The 18,122-nt window shown below is 41.0% G+C and overlaps 1 protein-coding gene and 1 pseudogene across 1 annotated transcript in view; one reads left to right on the top strand and one right to left on the bottom strand.

The window, feature by feature from the left end:
• LOC108294806 (zinc finger protein 33B-like) overlaps positions 1-18,122 on the top strand; it is a 51,353-nt gene that overhangs the window by 23,724 nt on the left and 9,507 nt on the right.
• LOC108294807 lies at positions 15,511-15,645 on the bottom strand (annotated as a pseudogene).

Genomic DNA, 18,122 nt, shown 5'->3' with positions numbered 1-18,122 from the left:
TGGAGATGAGGTTTCTCCATGTTGGTCAGGCTGGTCTTGAACTCGTGACCTTGTGATCTGCCCACCTCAGCTTTCCAAAGTGTTGGGATTACAGGCGTGAGCCACTGTGCTTAGCCTCTAATTTTCCTTCTTACTGCTTCGACTCTTTTTTTTTTTTTAGAACTTTGGAATGTGTTATATAATTTGTGCCTGTGTGTGAATTCTCAAAATTCCTTCGTCTTATTGCTTTGTAATTTCCACTGTAGTCAGAGAATTGCTTTAAATTTATTCTGGAGAATGTTTCATGTGTACTTTTGAAGTATATCTATTCTCTGTTTTTGAGTGAAATGTTCTGTCTATATCTCTTAGATCTGGTTGCTTCGGAGTATCATCTATATTTTCTGTTTCCATGTTTATGTTGTGCCCAGTTGTCCTAACCATTAATGAAAATGGGGTATTACAGTTTGCAATAGTATCATAGACTTGTGTATTTTTTCTTTCAATTCTGTCCATTTTTGCTACATGTACTTTGAGGCTCTGTTAGTAGTACATATGCTTAGAATTGTTGTGTATCTTTTATTGATTGACCCTTTTATTGTTATGTTAATAAAATTTCCCTCTTTATCTTTAGTAAAATTTTTGTATTAAAGTGTACTTTGTGTGATATTAGAATAGCTACTCCAGCTTTACAGGTGCCATGTTCCTGATATATCTTTTTCTGTTTTCAAATTTTCCACTTATTTGTATCTGTCTCTTATAGACGGCACACGTTTAAATTTTCTCATTTTTTACAACCTGAAAATTTTTCCTTTTTGATTTTCAAATCCATTTCCATTTTCCTATTATTGCTATACAGATGATTCCTGACTTACAGTGGTTTGACTTAACGATTTTTTAACTTTACAGTGGGTTTATTGGGTTGGAACCCCTATGTATATTCAGGAGCATCCGGATTTACAAAGGTTCAATTTATTATTTTTTCTGACTTTATTAGAATGTATTCCCATTTAAAGTGGAAAAACACAATGTTTTCAACTAATTTGACTATTATCAGGATGTAACTTGATCATAAGTCAAGAAGCATCTGTAGTATACGTCTGCCATTTTTGTTTTCTGTCTCGTGCTCTTTTGATACTTTCTGTTCCTTTTACTTCCGCTTTCTTTTACATGAAATGAATATATTTTGTTATTATTACTTTTTTTTTTTTTGAGACGGAGTTTTGTTCTTGTTACCCAGGCCGGAGTGCAGTGGCGCGATCTCGGCTCACCGCAACCTACGCCTCCTGGGTTCAAGCAATTCTCCTGCCTCAGCCTCCCGAGTAGCTGGGACTACAGGCGTGTGCCACCATGCCCAGCTAATTTTTTTTGTATTTTTAGTAGAGACGGGGTTTCACCATGTTGACAAGGATGGTCTCGATCTCTTGACCTCGTGATCCACCCGCCTCGGCCTCCCAAAGTGCTGGGATTACAAGCGTGAGCCACTGCGCTCGGCCTATTATTACTTTTTTTGGTGGGGCTGGGGGACAGATTTTCACTCGTTACCCAGGCTGGAGTGCAATTGTGTGATCTCGGTTCACTGCAATCTTCCATCCTCTGGGTTCAAGCGATTCTCCTGCCTCAGCCTCCTGAGTAGTTGGGATTACAGGCATGGGTCACCTTGCCTGGCTAATTTTTTTGTACTTGTAGTAGAGACGAGGTTTCTCCATGTTGGTCAGGCTGGTCTTGAACTCTGGACCTCAGGTGATCCGCCTGCCGCGGCTCCCAAAGTGCTGGGATTACAGGCGTGAGCCACTGCACCCAGGCTATTTTATTATTTTTATAGATTTAGAGGGTACAAGTGCAGTTTTGTTACCCAGACATATCACATAGAAGTGAAGTCTGTGCTTTTAGTGTGACGATCAGCAGAATAGTATACGTTGCACCCATTGAGTAATTTCTTATCCCTCACCTTCCTCCCCACCCAAGTCTCCAGTGTGTATCATTTCACTATGTTTATGATCATTCCACTCTATGTTTTTGTGTACACAACATTAAATGAATATTTTTTAATATAACATTTTAATTTTTTAAATTATGTCCCTTTGAAAATCTGTTTACCTCGTAGTTGCTCTAGAACTTTCTAATAAATCTTACCTTATCAAAATCTACTTTAGATTTCTACCACCTTAACTCTAGCAAAATACAGAAACATTACTTATATATAGCTCTACTTCCTCCTCATTTGTTATTTTTATATATATTACATATATATTTAAAACCCAACAATACATTGTTATACCAGCTGAGCACCCCAAATCTGATAATCACAAATGCTCCAAAATCTGAAACTGAGTGCCAGCATGCTCAATGGAAATGCTTGTTGGAACACTTCAGATTTTAGATTTCTGGATTTGGGAAGCTCAACCAGTAAGTATAATGTAAATATTCCAAAATTTGGAAAAAAATCTGAAATCTGAAACACTTTTGATGCCAAGCATTTCAGTTAAGGGATACTCAACCTGTAATTATTACTTTATATCATGTGATGTGATGTCTTTTTTTTTTTTTTTTTTTTTAAGTTCTGGGATACATTTACAGATGTCCAGGTTTGTTACATAGGTATATGTGTGCTGTGGTGGTTTGCTGCACCTATTGATCCATCCTCTTAAGTTCCCTCTCCTTGCCCCCAGCCCCCTAACAGGCCTCAGTGTGTGGTGTTCCCCGCCCTGTGTTCATACGTTGATGTCTTTTAAAGAAGCTGAAAGAAAGTAACTATTTGTAGTTTGTTATGCCAACTTTCTTATCTGCTTCATCATCATTTCTGCTTTAATTCATTTGTTTGTGTGGATTCAGAGTTACCATCTAGTGTAATTTCCTTACTCCAGAACAGATTTGTTCTTTTTTTCCCCTGAGGTGGAGTTTTGCTTTGGCGTCCAGGCTGGAGTGTAGTGGCACGATCTCAGCTCACTGTAACCTCCGTCTCCTGGGTTCAAGAGATTCTCCTGTCTCAGCCTCCCAAGTAGCTGGGATTACAGGCATGCACCACCACACCTAGCTAATTTTTGTGTTTTCAGTAGGGACGGGGGTTCACCCTGTTAGCTAGGCTGGTCTCGAACTCCTGACCTCAGGTGATCTACCCACCATGGCCTCCCAAAGTGCTGGGATCACAGGCATGAGCCACCACTACACCAGTCCCTCTGTCCTTTTTTTTCTTTATTCTTATTTTTGCTTTATTATTTGTTTTCTTGTTTATCAGTGTATGTATTGTTTTTGAAACAGGGTCTCTCTGAGTCATCAAGGCTGGAGTGCAGTGGTCGGATCGCAGCTCATGGCAGCCTCAACTTACTGGGCTCAAGCGATATTCCCAGCTCAGCCTTCTGAGTAGCTGAGAATATAGGTGTGTGCCACCCTGCCTGGCTAATTAAAAACTTTTTTTTCTCTACAGAGTCTCACTCTGTCCCCACACTGGAGTGCAGTAGTGCCATCTCAGCTCACTGCAACCTCTGCCTCCTGGGTTCAAGTAATTCTCCTGTCTCAGCCTCCTGCGTAGCTGGGATTACAGGCATGTGCCACCATGCCCAGCTAATTTTTGTATTTTTAGTAGAGACAGTGTTTCACCACGTTGGCCTGGCTGGTCTCGAACTCCTAAACTTGTGATCTTCCCACCTCGGTCTCCCAAAGTGCTGGGATTACAGGTATGAGCCACTGTGCCCAGCCTAAAAAAAATATATTTTTTTTAGAGATGGGATCTCAGTATGTTGCCTAGGCTGATCTTGAACTCCTGGGCTTAAGTGACTCTCATGCTTCAGCCTTCCAAAGTGTTGGGATTACTGGCGTGAAGCACTGTGCCTGGCTTGCCTTATTACATTTCTATATGTTATAGGCCCAACAATACAATTAGAAACATATTGATTTATACATTTGCTTATTAAATTGTGTAGGAAAAGAAAGGAGAAGAAATGTGCCTTCTTTACTCTTGTGTCATTGCCTTTACAATGATTGTGGATTTGAACTAGTATTTGGAATCACTTGTTTTCACCCTAAAGAACTTCTTTTATTTCTTTTATGGTTAATCTTCTAGCAATGGATTCTCAAGGGGTTTTTTTGGTTTCTATTTGTTTTTTAATTTGAGGATTTCAAATTTTTACCCTTTGTTTTGCAAAATTGTTCTGATATTTTAGTTGACAAATTATTAAAACAATTTTTTTCCCAGTACACTGAGTATGTCATCCTGCCTCCTTCTGGCCTCTACTGTCTCTGATGGGAAGTCATACCTTAAGACATTCCCTTGAATGTGAGGAGTTATATTTCTTTTGATGCTTTCAAGATTTTCTCTTTGTCAACAGATTAGAAATTTTTGGACTTTTTTTTTTTAATGGAACACTTCACGAATTTGCATGTAATTCTCGTGTAGGGGCTGTGCCAATATTCTTGGTAATTGTTCTAGTTTTAGTATATATGTTGTAAAGTGACCATAGCCAATCATTTGTTTGAATATTCTTTCTGCTACTTGATATTCCTCCACTACTTCTGGTACTTCTGTTATGAATATATTGGTGTAGTTAATGTTGTTCCTCATTTCTGTAGGCTTTCTTCATTTTTCATAATTCATATTTCTGTCTGTTCTTTAGATTACTTAATCTCTACTGATACATCTTCAAGTTTACTGATTTGTTTGCCAGCTATAATCTTTATTTATTTTTATTTTTTTTGAGATGGAGTTTTGCTCTTATTGCACAGGCTGGAGTGCAATGACATGATCTTGGCTCACTGCAACTTCTACCTCACCAGGTTCAAGGGATTCTCCTGCCTCAGTCTCCCAAGTAGCTGGGATTACAGGTGCATGCCACCACGCCTGGCTATTTTTTTTTTTTTTTTGTATTTTTAGTAGAGATGGAGATTAACCATGTTGGTCAGGCTGGTCTCAAACTCCTAACTTCAGTTGATCTGCCCACCTCGGCCTCCCAAAGTGCTGGGATTACAGGCATCAGCCACCACACTGGCCCAATCTTTTGAGTCATTCTAGTGAGTTTTCCATTGCAGTTATAATTTTTGAATCCAGAATTTTCATTGTATTCTTTTTTGTCTTATTATTTTTCTGTTTGATTAAGCATCATCATACATCCCTTTTCTTTTTTAAATAGTGTTTGTTTCCTTTTGAACATATTTATTTTTATTTTGAGACAGAGTCTCACTCCATCACCCAGGCTGGAGTTCAGAGGCATGATCTCAGCTCACTGCAACCTCCGCCTCCCAGGTTCAAGCCATTCTCTTGCCTCAGCCTCCCAAGTAGTTGGGATTACAGGTGCCTACCACCATGCCCGGCTAATTTTTGTATTTTTAGTAAAGACAGGGTTCACTATGTTGGCCAGGTTCGTCTAGAACTCCTGACCTCAGGTGATCCACCTGCCTCAACCTCCCAAAGTGCTGGGATTACAGACATGAGCCATTGTGCCTGGCCCTGAACATACTTGCTTTGAAGTCTGCTAAGTCTGGTATCTTGATGTTCTCAAGGGCAGTCGCTGTCACCTGTTGTTTTTCCTGTATATAGGTGACAGTCTGTTTCTTTGTAGACTTGTAATTTTTTTGTTGAAGAATAGACATTTTTAGAGAATACTTTGTGCTTTCTCTAGATATTGGTTCCTCTATTTTCTCTACGGCTTGTTTTGTAGCATCGGGGCGAGTAGAAAATTAACATTAAGACAAAAGTATGCCAATCGCAGGGTTTTTATTGTCGGCGGCCATGGAGGACTCATGTCTCTTTAACCCATGGCCCTGAGCTCAGGGGGAGCAAGACATTTAAGCTGTAAAACCACATCCTTGTTCAGGGGGGCCCAGGGTTGTGCAAGGCAAGCTGTCTGTACAGAAGCTAAAGTTAACGGTTTGTTGCAAGGGGAGGGGGGTAGTAGTGGAAATTTTTACCCTTAACACTTTTGAGAATTGCAGTACGATAACAGTTTTGAGAACATCTCTGCCCAGGGCCAAGGTGACTTTCTTATAAGATGGCAATGCTTGGCTTTTGTTTTTGCCCCTATCTTATTCCCCCCTGTTGTTTGTACATGAATCAAATCATTGATTCCCTGATTAAGACTGGTTAGTCAGTCTGGCTCAACGGCTCATTTTGGGATCTTAGGACCATTATTTTACAGAATTTATTTTTGTTTGGGTTAGTCTGAGTAGTTGATTTAAAAGGCAGGGGCCGAACATTAGTCCCAATATGAGTAGGGTTAGGGGTCCTGCCAATTCGGTGAGTAGGGAGGTAAGCCAAGGGGACCAGGAGAACATTTTTGATACTAACTTTTAGAAGCTTCTCTGAGGTGTTTTTTGGTTTTTAGATTTTGTCTAACTAGGGCAAGGCTATCTTGGATAAGTTTAGATTTATTAGTGTAAACACAACATTGTTTGTTGAGAGTTGTATAGAGACCCCTTTGTTTTAGAAATAGTAAGTCCAGCCCTTGTCTATTTTGGAGTATCATCTCAGCTAGGGAGTCCACCTGGTCCGCAAGTTTGGAAATAGAGTTTTTTAAATGGTGTATATCTGAGTTTATATGGTGGGATAGGGCCTTGAAGTTTTGGTCTCTAGTCACTAGGGCTGAGATTTCTACGGCTGCAGATTCGACAATTTTAAGTCCTATTAGTAGGGGTACGACTAGAGAAATTTGTTTTTAGCATGTAGTTGAGTCAGAGGGGGCAATGAGAGTTAAACCTTGTGGCCCACTATAGATATTTACACAGGGCAAGATGTATATGGGGGTACAGAGTACGGGTCTTGAGAAATTGTTAAACTGAAAAGTGGAAATGCAGTTAGTGAGACCGAAAGTGTAGGCTAACCAAGATGAGTCTGGGGCAGTATAGTAAAAATTTGTTTGGTTATAGCTCAAAAGGAGGGTGTCATTACAGAAGTGCTGGTATGGGGAGTTAGTGAGGATATAGTTAGGGGAATGATAACATTAACCCTTTTCTTTTAGATTACATAGAGTTATGTGGATCTTTTCTTTGGAACAGGGGGTGCTGGAGACGGTTATGTGCTGCTAAGTCTGTGTAAAACGGTGGCTGTGGGTTTAAGTACAGACATAAGTGCAGACATAAGTGCAGACCAGCAGTCTACACCCAGGTTTGGGTTAGACTGGTTAAGTAAGTGATGAGTTGAAGACAGTATGTTTAGGAGGTTTAAATCTCCTATGGCTAGATTCGTTACTGAGGGGGAAGTGGAGGGAAGGGTAGGATTAGGAGACTGGACTCTTCGGGTTTTGGGGAAAGGTTCCTGGGGTTTTAGGACTTTTGCAAATTTTTCTATAGGGCGGTAGGTCGTAGCGGGGCCATGCACTGGATGGTGAAAATGTTGTCCATGTCCCACCCGCTCATGTATACTCTGAGGCCCCAAGTTTGCCCTGTTGTCTATCTACTATCTGGGGTAGCTACAGTTATTTTGACTGGGTTACAGGACCCGGTAGAGCAGTGGGTTGGGGGAGATGCCTGCTGGAAGGAGATGAATGAGTTTTTGTTTTTGAAATATTCTGATATGGTAGAGATAGTCTCACAACCCCAGTGGGGGCAAAGGAACTCATTTAAATTTTCAGAGTTTTAATTTTTTTGTGGGGTGGACCCCGGACATAAGTACAATTCCATGGTCTGGAGTTGTTTTTTTTTTTTTTGTTCCTGTGCTACCGCACCTGGCTATATTTTCACTTGTTTTGAATTTTAGGTATTTGCCCAGGGGGGCACAGAGGTCTAAGGTGAAGACAACAGGGTTTTTTGGGGTACACTCAAGGGTTAAGTTGACAAGGGTGGATTTTTGCTCTATTAGGAAACTAACATTTTTTTTCATGGAGCCCACTGTAAGGATTTATTGGTAATGAGTGGGCTCCAAGGGGGGTCCTTTTCGGGGGTTTACAGCAAGGGTTAGGGAGACAAGGGTGGCGACTGAGAAGAGCGTAAAAATCTTAGCTTTAACAGATTCAGTGATGAGTGGTCAACTCTCCATTGTTTTTCTGGTGGGGCAGTCTTAACGTGGGTGTGATGAATCCAGGCACTCAGTCCGTCCACCTGTAGTGTGGTGGGAGTGGTCAGGGTAACTGTGTAGGGTCCTTTTCAATGAGGAATCAGACTGGAGGCGGTGAATCTCTTAACAAGGACCAAGTCCCCAGGCTGGAAGGAATGTGCTGGCTGGTTTGAGAGGTCCATGGATAGGGTTTGAGTGTCTCTGATGAGCTGATGCACCTGGGATTGGACAGACTGAAGTACCTGTAAGGACTTAAGGAGTGCATGGTTATGGATTTTAGCTTGTATGTTATCTGTGGGTTTTGGGAGTAAGGGAGGGGGCCTTTAAAACATGATTTAAAGGGAGAGAAACTTTTGTGATAGAGGGTACATCGAATGCAGAGGAGGATAAAAGGAAGCAGGCTGACCCAATTTTTACCGGTCTCTAAGATAAACTTTGTCAGAGTTTCCTCTATGGTCCTGTTATAGTAACTGTGTAGGGTCCTTTTCAATGAGGAGTCAGACTGGAGGCGGTGAATCTCTTAACAAGGACCAAGTCCCCAGGCTGGAAGGAATGTGCTGGCTGGTTTGAGAGGCCATTATTTGATTTTAGAATCAGGGGCAAGCTGAACTGAGGGACCAGGTCCTGTAATAGTTTTTTGTAACTGTTAAAGTGGTCTCAGACCTAGTGGGGAAGACCTCAACCCATTCAGAGGACGTGTCCACAAATACAAGAAGGCATTTGGAGTCACCCACCAAGGGCTTTACCTTAGTAAAGTTTACCTTTTAGTGCTCTCTAGAGCTAGCACCCCTAAGTCTTATTTATGCCTGATTAAACCTGCCCTCCTGGATTTATCCTGGCATATACATCACACTGAGTTGTGGTTTCCCTGACAAATTTGTGTAGATGTGGAATGTGGTATCTGTCCCTCAGTAGTTTAGACCTGTCTGTCCTAAGTGTGTGTCCCTAACTAGGGCCCGTTCTAAGGTCTTGGGGACCACAGTCCTTGTGTCTGGCAGAATTTACTATTCTGGGGGGGGGGACAGAATTGGGGCTGGAAGAGTTATGAGCAAGGGGGCCACCCTATTACATCACCCAGGCAGGGAGGTGGGCCGTGCACATTAGGGGGCTGGAAATTTTAAAGGATTTTTAATAGAAGGATATTGTAAGCGTAATGTAATGGGAGCTGACAGACTTGTGGTTTTTTTTTAAGATATTTATGGGAGGATGATTTGAGCTAGTACCGAAGCGAGAAAGACTGACAGGGTGTACAGTAGTCGTGACTGGTCACACCAGAGGGGTTCTTTTTCCTTGGTTACTTCCAGGATCTTAGGCCTGAGGCCTACTTTTTACAGGAACTGGATGCAAAGTACTACAACTCCTTTATCAGGAGGAGAGGCACTTGCTCCAAGCCTGCCATACAGCGTATGTTCTTTCAGGCAGGGACACCATCACCTGGATCTTTGATTCTTGTCATGGTCTGGCTATTTTTTCATGTACTGCTTTTGCTCTGTGACTGCTCTAGGCATTTTTCCCACTATAAGCTACCATATGGTTATATGGTAGGATTTTATAAATCAGCACTAAATAAGTCAGTATAGCTCGACTACATGCAGGATTATATAAAGGAAATGGCTGAGTAATATTATTATAAACTAAGATACTTTTTAGGCACTGGTTGTGCCTGTGGTCCGGATAGTTTTTCTTTCTCGGTGCCCATGGGGGGTGTTATTTATGTATTAGGATGGGCCCGGGTGTGGGCCTCCTAGCTGCCCCCTTAACCCCTGCTAAAAGATAGCGGTGAAAAGTGTTCAGAGCCTGGTAACCCCTGAGGTGTTGGGGTCCCATTGGGGTTATATAGAGGGAAAAATGTCTTTAATCCAGTCTCGGTTTTCCTCTATTGTAAGGGAAGCAGGCCTGAATCATTGTATAATAGTCAACAAAAGTCTAACAAAACTGGTGAATCTGCAATACAGACAGAACCACATATAAGATGGACAAAGGATGGGTGCCCCCTGAGATGGGAGACCAGTCTGATGCCTGCCTGGCCACGTCCCCAGAGGGATGTTTTAGGACGTCTTGGCTAAGGTGTACCCATATAAACCCTGGGCCTGGTCACCTCAGAATTTTTGGTTCTGAGGTGAATTACCGTTATGCCTTATGACGCTCCCATGGAACCACAGGTAAGGCCCTCACAAGCCCCGTAGCCTACTGGCCGTGGGACTACATATATACGCACTCACTTTTACACTCAAACAGAGGTTACAGAAAACAACCAGACGCTGATACCCACTATACCAGCTACTAGATGCCAGAGCCTCGGGCAATGTTTCGGGGAGGTTTGCCGGGGTCAGAGTTGTAGTGACCGCATCCAGTCCCCTGACTCGGGCTACAGATACCAATGGACTAGTCCCCAGATTCCAGACCAGACTTACTTTCGGAGGTTTCCAGGACCCTGAAGAATTTTAGGTGAACGTTGGCAGCACGGTTACACAGTCGCCACGGGGCCTGAACCCTGGGGCCCTCGAACGTCTCAGGGGGTGCCTCCCCTAGGGATCCCCAGAGCGGGAGCAACCACCCCACCGAGGCTCTGAGGTGGCTTTTGTGTGGTGATGGACAGAGAAAGGAAATTCTCGCTGGGGCCTCCAGATGTAGCACCGGAGTGAGCAGAAAATCAACACCAAGACAAAAGTATACCAATTGCAGGGTTTTTATTGCTGGCGGCCACGGAGGACTCATGTCTCTTTAACCCATGGCCCTGAGCTCGGGGGAGCAAGGCATTTAAGCTGCAAAACCACATCCTTGTTCAGGGGGGCCCAGGGGTGTGCAAGGCAAGCTGTCTGTACGGAAGCTAAAGTTAGCAGTTTGTTGCAAGGGGAGGGCGGTAGCAGTGGAAATTTTTATCCTTAACACTTCTGAGAATTGCAGTACAATAACAGTTCTGAGAACGACACCTCTGCTCAGGGCCCAGGTGGCTTCTCTATAAGATGGCAGTGCTTAGGCTTCTGTTTTTGCCCCTATCTCAGTTTCTTATTTATTTAGGTGACTTGACTAGACTATTTGAGTGAAGCTTTCTCACCCACATTGTGTTCTCACTGATGTTGCTTGTCATAGAGCTCTGCCTTGGAAATGTACACTGTCTTTAGGATGGCAGTGGTTTTAACAGTGCTCTCTTTGAGTGTGTCCTTCTGTGATTGCTGTGCTAGCCTGTCTGGCTCTGTTGGTATTACACTTTGCAGATAGCCGCTACTGATTGCTGATGTATTGCTCTATTGTTTTCAGCACTGTCCTAGACCATATGTTGCTCTTAGTTTGTCTTTTTAAATTTGGGTTCCTGCTAGAGGCTCGTCTTTGAGGCTTTGAGTTTGCTTTTTATGTTGCTATTCTGAAAGTCACCTCCTAGAAAACATAAATTTAAAAATCATTACTGTAGACAATCTGTGTATGTATTTTTATGAATGTTTCTGGTAGATAGGAACAAATCTAATTGACTTAAGATATCTCCTCTTAGCCATCTCTTTGCCTGGCTTTCTCCAGTAAACTTTCAGTTGGTCTGTGGTTTAGCTTGTTGCTGTCATGGAACTGCCACCCTCTTCTTAATTGGTTTTCATTGAAATTCCATTCTTTTTAAGGGTACACTCACCCAAACTGTGTTCTGAACAAAGTGAGTTTTCTGGAGGAGAGGTTTGGAGCTTTCTGTCCTTACAGCTGGCCTCTGGCTCTGGGCGAGAGTCCTGCTCCATTATTCTGGATCTGGAGGCTACAGCAGTGTCTTGGTTTTATTTGGGTGGGTGACACTGTGCTTTATGATCAGGGATCTGTTGCGGCAGTAGTCTGTGGTCTTCTTGGTTTCTTTTGGAATCTCTTCCCAATGGGCTAGGTGGGCATCATGCTCAGACTGCCATGACTGGGCTGGATCTTTTAATTGGGGTGGGGGAGGAAGCTGGCTCAAGGCCTTTTGGCTGTTCTTTCCTAGAACTTGAAGCTGTGGGGGTTGAGAAGTGCTGGTGGCTTGCAGGAGATAGATGCACACAGAGAGAGGTCTGGAGATCCATAAAGGGGCCTCCATGAGTGTTCAGCAAAGTACTAATCAGATGATGTATATGAGGAAATGAATGAAAGAACATTTGAAAAGAGTCAGAAGAAACAGTACACAGTACTTGCATAGGGCCTGGAAAACAACGGATCTTGCCAGAGTAGAAGAACTAATAATTTAGGGTATTGGGGAGAGTGATCAGAAACGTCTTTTCTCAGTGGTGAGGAGTTATGTGCCTCAGACTGAGCACTGCAAGACCTTAAAGTGTTACATTGTTTCGAAGTGACTTAAGTGCATCCTAGAACAAAGCACAAAAATACAGGAAGCCAAAGTAAAACTCCCAGTCTTCCATCCATTGAAAGATTGTCAGACCTACAGACATACGGGAAAACATGAGCTTTCTCAGAGACTAACCAGGAAATTGAAATGGACTCAGAATTGCCATAGATATCAGAATTAACTGAGAAGTTGAGCGAAAACAGTATTATAATTGGGTTCTACATGTTCTGAAACTTAAGTAGAGACATGGAAGAATTTTTTTAAATCCTAAATCAAAATTCAGCATAACAGAAAAGATAGAAATCAGATTTCTAGAAATGAAAATGATAATGCTTGAGATGAAAAATACATGGCCGGCCATTGGTGTCTCACACCTGCAATTCCAGCACTTTGGGAGGCCAAGGCAGGTGGATTTCCTGAGCTCAGGAGTTTGAAACTAGCTTGGGCAACATGGGGAAGCCTTGCCTGTACCAAAAATACGGCAACAAAAAAATTAGCTGGGTGTGGTGGTACATGCCGGTGGCCCTAGCTACTTGGGAGGCTGAGGTGGGAGGATAGCTTGAACCTGGGAGGCAGAGGTTTCAGTGAGCCAAGATCACGCCACTGCATTCTAGCCTGGGTGACAGAGTGAGACCCTGTCTCCATTAAAAGAAAAAAAAAAAAAAGAATAAAAGAATAACACACAGGGTAAGAACTAAGGGCAGATTAAACAATACAGAAGAAAAGATTAGTGAACTTAAATATATGTCATAATAGAAACCATCTAAATGAAACAGAAAAAGCATATTGGAAAAAAAGCCTGGGTGTGGTGGCTCACATCTGTAATCCCAGCACTTTGGGAGGCTGAAGTGGGCAGATCACAAAGTCAAGATATTGAGACCATCCTGGCCAACATGGTGAAACCCCATCTCTACTAAAAATACAAAAATTAACTGGGCATGGTTGGTGCTCACCTGTTATTAGTCTCAGCTACTTGGGAGGCCACAGCAGGAGAACTGCTTGAATCCGGGAGGCGGCGGTTGCAGCAACATGAGATCGAGCCACTGCACTCCAGCCTGGGTGACAGAGCTAGACTCTGTCTCAAAAAAAGAAAAATAAACAAGCCCCTGTGAGCTTTAGGAGAACATCAGGTAGGCTAACACATGGAATTGGAGTCTTTGAAGGAAAGTGGGAAAGGTACAGAGAATAGTATTTTGAGGATGATGAAAACATTTCCAAATGTGATAGGAACCTACTGATCCAAGAAGCTGATTAAACCCTGAACACAGAGACATGAAGAAAACTGTACCAAGGCACATGAATCATAACTAGAATGCTCTAAATTAGCGTTAAAATGAATCCTCAAAGCAGCCAGAGACAAAGGACATGCTTTTTGGGGAACAAAGGTAAGGATGATAGCAGATTTCTCCTTAAATGAGGCAACAGAGAAGATAATAGAATATTATTTTTGGTTTTAAAAGCAAAGAAACTTAATGTAGAGTTGTATACTCAGTGTAATAGCGGTAAGAAACAGTGAAGAAATAAGGACATTTCAGATAAACAAAGCTGAAAGATTTCCTCTCCATCAGACCTGCACCACAAGAGGTGTTCTGATGTCTGTTGGAAATCTGTATCTATCCAGGGGCATGAAGAACAGAAAATGTTGACTATTTGGATTTGTACACAGATATTTTTCTTTATTTAAATCTCTAAGAAGGATATTGGCTTTATACAAAAATAACATCAAATGTATTGTGGGGTTTATAACATATATTTAAAGTATCTGACAATCATAGCCTTAAAAGGCTATGAAAAAGAAGTACTGTAAAGTATATACTATTTAAAGTTTCATATATATACTACTACTGAAAAGTACACTGATTAAAGCTTTTTTTTTTTCTTTTTGAGACAAGAGTCTGTTGCTGTTTTCCAGGCTGGAGTGCAGTGGAGTGATTTTGGCTCACTGCACCCTCCACCTCCTGGGTTCAAGCGATTCTCCTGCCTCAGCCTCCTGAGTAGCTGGGACTACAGGCACATGCCACCACGCCCGGCTAATTATTTTGTATATATATTTTTAGTAGAGACCGGGTTTCACCATCTTAGCCAGAATGGTCTCCATCTCCTTACCTTGTGATCTGCCCACCTCAGCTTCCCAAAGTGCTGGGATTACAGGCACAAAACACTGTGCCCAGCCTAATTAAAGCTTTTATAAACACTGATGATCACAGAAAATATAAGTGGTCTAAAACAGCCCATTTAAAGGCAGAGATTTCTGGATAAGATAAATAAAAATGGTAAGATCCAATCAGGCTGCCTATAAAGGAAACATGTTACATTCAAAGATAAATAGATAAACATAAAAAGAATGAGAAGAGACATAGAATACTACAATTATTCCACAAGGCTCCAGTGCTGTGATAGTCAGATGAAGTAGCTTTCGGAGCCAAGAATACCAGTGATAAAGATTTTTTCATATTGATAGAGATCAATCCGTCAAGAGGATTTAAAAATCCTAAACTTAGGTTAGTAACAGATTTATAAAATATTTGAAGCAAAATCTGTTAGAACTGGAAGGAAAAATAGATCCACAGTTATAATCAGAGGTTTTAGCATTCTTCTAATAATTGATAAAACAGGAAATGGAAAAGGAGCAGAGATATAATAGAGTTAACCCTAAATAACTTAATTGACATTTATAAAATATTCTTCTGTACCCTTCTTCCCAAATAAAACAGTGGAATATATATTTTTTCCAAGGGCAGATGAATGAATATATTAATGGGTAAATCACATTCTTGGTTATAAAGCAAATCTTTTTTTTTTGGGGGGGACGGAGTTTCGCTTTTGTTACCCAGGCTGGAGTGCAATGGCGCGATCTCGGCTCACCGCAACCTCCGCCTCCTGGGTTCAGGCAATTCTCCGGCCTCAGCCTCCTGAGTAGCTGGGATTACAGGCACGCGCCACCATGCCCAGCTAATTTTTTGCATTTTTAGTAGAGACAGGGTTTCACCATGCTGACCAGGATGGTCTCGATCTCTTGACCTTGTGATCCACCCGCCTCGGCCTCCCAAAGTGCTGGGATTACAGGCCTGAGCCACCGCGCCCGGCCAAAGCAAATCTTAATAAATTTAAAAGGATTGAAGTCATATAGAATAGTTTCTCCCACCATAATGGGTTTAAATTTAGTTAAGTTAAAAGTCAACAGAAGTATCTGTAAAATCCCTAATAGTTGGAAACTGAATATACTTTTTTTTGTTGTTGTTGTTATTTCTTTCACAATATCCCTTCTTATATGTATCAAAAGTCATACTGAACAATGAGTTCTGGGTTGCAAAAGAGGATTTATTTTTTGCACCTATCCATAAGAGAAACTTAATATACTTCTACATACCACATGCTTTAAAGAAGTGTTCGAAGGAGAAATTAGAAAGTATTTTGAACTTTGGGTTAATGAGAACAGAATTCATGGGAAATTTACATATAGTAAATTTAGATATAGAAATTTCAATATAATTTACATATATAAATTTAGATATAAAATACATATAATACTCATTGATTTCATTGTTTTCCTTTTTTCTACTTACTTTTGGGGTTAATTTGCTTTTTCTAGCTTTTTAAGGTGGAAGCACCTGAGGTCATTGATTTGAGATCTTTTTTTTTTTTGATGGAGTCTCACTCTGTCGCCCAAGCTAGAGTGCAGTGGTGTGATCTCTGCTCGCTGCAACCTCTACCTTCCTGGTTCAAGCAATTCTCCTGCCTCAGCCTCCTGAGTATCTTAGACTACAGGTGCATGCCACCACACCCAGCTAATCATTTGTATTTTTAGTAGAGATGGTGTTTTGCCATGTTAGCGAGGCGGGTCTCAAACTCCTAACCTCATGATCAGACTCCCAAAGTGCTGGGATTTCCGGCATGAGCCACCATGCTCAGCCTGAGAGCTTTCTTATGCAACACAAATAGGCATTGTGTATGTTTGTATTGTGTGTGTACATATATCCACCATATATAAATGTATATATGTTTCTCATATATGAGATATAATGTATTATGTGTATTATATATTAAATATATACTATGTAAATTACACATATATGGAATTTCATATGTGTATATATTTATGCATATGTATATATCCAATATGCACATGCATGAAGTTTAACTTGTGTTAGATAAGGAGAAAGGTCGAAATCAATGGTTTTAGCTACTTCCACTTTGAGAATGTGGAAAATAAGACAAATCCATACAGTAGTAGAAGAAAGGATGTAACAAAAAACAGAGAACAATATAATTTGTAAAAACAAAAACAGTTGAGAAAATCAGTGAAACCAAAAGTTGGTTCTTTGAGAAGATTGATAAAATGGACAAACTTCTAGGTGGAACAGATTACGAATATCAAACATAAGAATGATGGATCACTGAAGGTTCTATAGATATTATGAAGGAAGTGAGGGAATACTGTACCTGTAAGTTATCAATCTGACCATTTTGATGAAATGAACAGTTTCCTTCAAATCAGCAACTACTAACTACTTACTCCAAAACAAATAGATAACCTTTCCACAAAGAAAACCCCAGGTCCCCAGATCCCTTCAGTAGTGACTTCCAGCAAACATTAGTACCAATTATATACAAACTGTTCCAGAAAATTCACGAAGAGGGAATACTTCCTAAATCATTATTTGAGTCCAGCATTGCCCTAATAACAAAACCAGAAAAAGACATTGCAAAGAAAGAAAGCTATAGACCAGTGTCCTTCATGAACATAAATTAAAAAACTCCAGGGATTGGAAACCAGTGGTATATAACAAGGTATTTAATATCTCATGACCAAGTGTGGTTAATCCCTGGTGAGCTTTTTCAACATTTGAAAAGCAGTCAGTGTAATTCCCTGTGTTCAGGCCAACTTTGTGGCGAGGTGACTTGTACAGTCACATGTTGCTGCACTCTTGTAAGAAGGGATCCTTTTCTTGGCTTAATGCCCTGCTGTTGCCATCTTGAAGTTCTTCACAGTTTTATCTTTGAACTTGTGATTCATATGTGAAGTCTGATGGACACTGAACTATGTGTTCAAGTAGACAGGATACTTGAGAGGTAGTGCCCTACTAAGCTAGTCTGTGTAGTGTGGCCTGGGAGTGTCCTGGAATTGTGTGTGGGTGGCCAAGGCCATGACCTTTGTCCACATTGGTGGCAGCAGCAGCAAACTCACAAATAATGGCATCCCAGAGAGGACCCATAGTGTGAGACTGGCTTGCTTGTCTCTTCCCTGAGCCTGTCCCTTTGACATCATAGAAAATATTAATTTTGGGGGCTAAATACTGGTACGGTAACCTCCAGCTTTCAGGCAGTCATCTTGTCAGGAAAGTATTAGAAAATAAAAGCATACTTGTGGACATTGTGTTAAGGCAGAGTAGGCAGTTACTAGAATTATTTGGAGTGTAGATTCTCTGGGTTTAAGAACTGCTGCAACATTGCAAAGCAAGTATCTACAGGCTTAGAAATAGGAATTTCATTTGATGGGAGAGAACGTTATTTTTACATGAAATTTTGGATGAATCAAGTGTTAACAAAGAAGTCATTTCTAAAAATAGGGGGGTTTTTGCATTTGAAAATATAGCAATACACTGCATAAACAGGTGTTTCCAATTACATGCAAATAAGCCATTTTTGGTTTTTTGTACAAGATGTGGAAAATATCAGGGGAAATATTAAGTGCCACTGTATAAATTTACATGTAAAATTGAATTCAGTTTTCTACAAAACTATTCATGAAGAATTAATTTCAGAGAACTACTCTAGTCTTTATGTCTATATATACCAAAACGTGTGTGTGTGTGTGTGTGTGTGTGCCTATTTTTTTTTTTTTTTTTTTTTTTTTTTTTTTTTTTT

Source organism: Cebus imitator, unplaced genomic scaffold (genome assembly GCF_001604975.1).
Source record: "Cebus imitator isolate Cc_AM_T3 unplaced genomic scaffold, Cebus_imitator-1.0 Scaffold603, whole genome shotgun sequence".
NCBI lineage: Eukaryota > Metazoa > Chordata > Mammalia > Primates > Cebidae > Cebus > Cebus imitator.
Note: the sequence above shows the minus strand (reverse complement) of the source record. Positions and strands in the feature narration are given on the sequence as shown.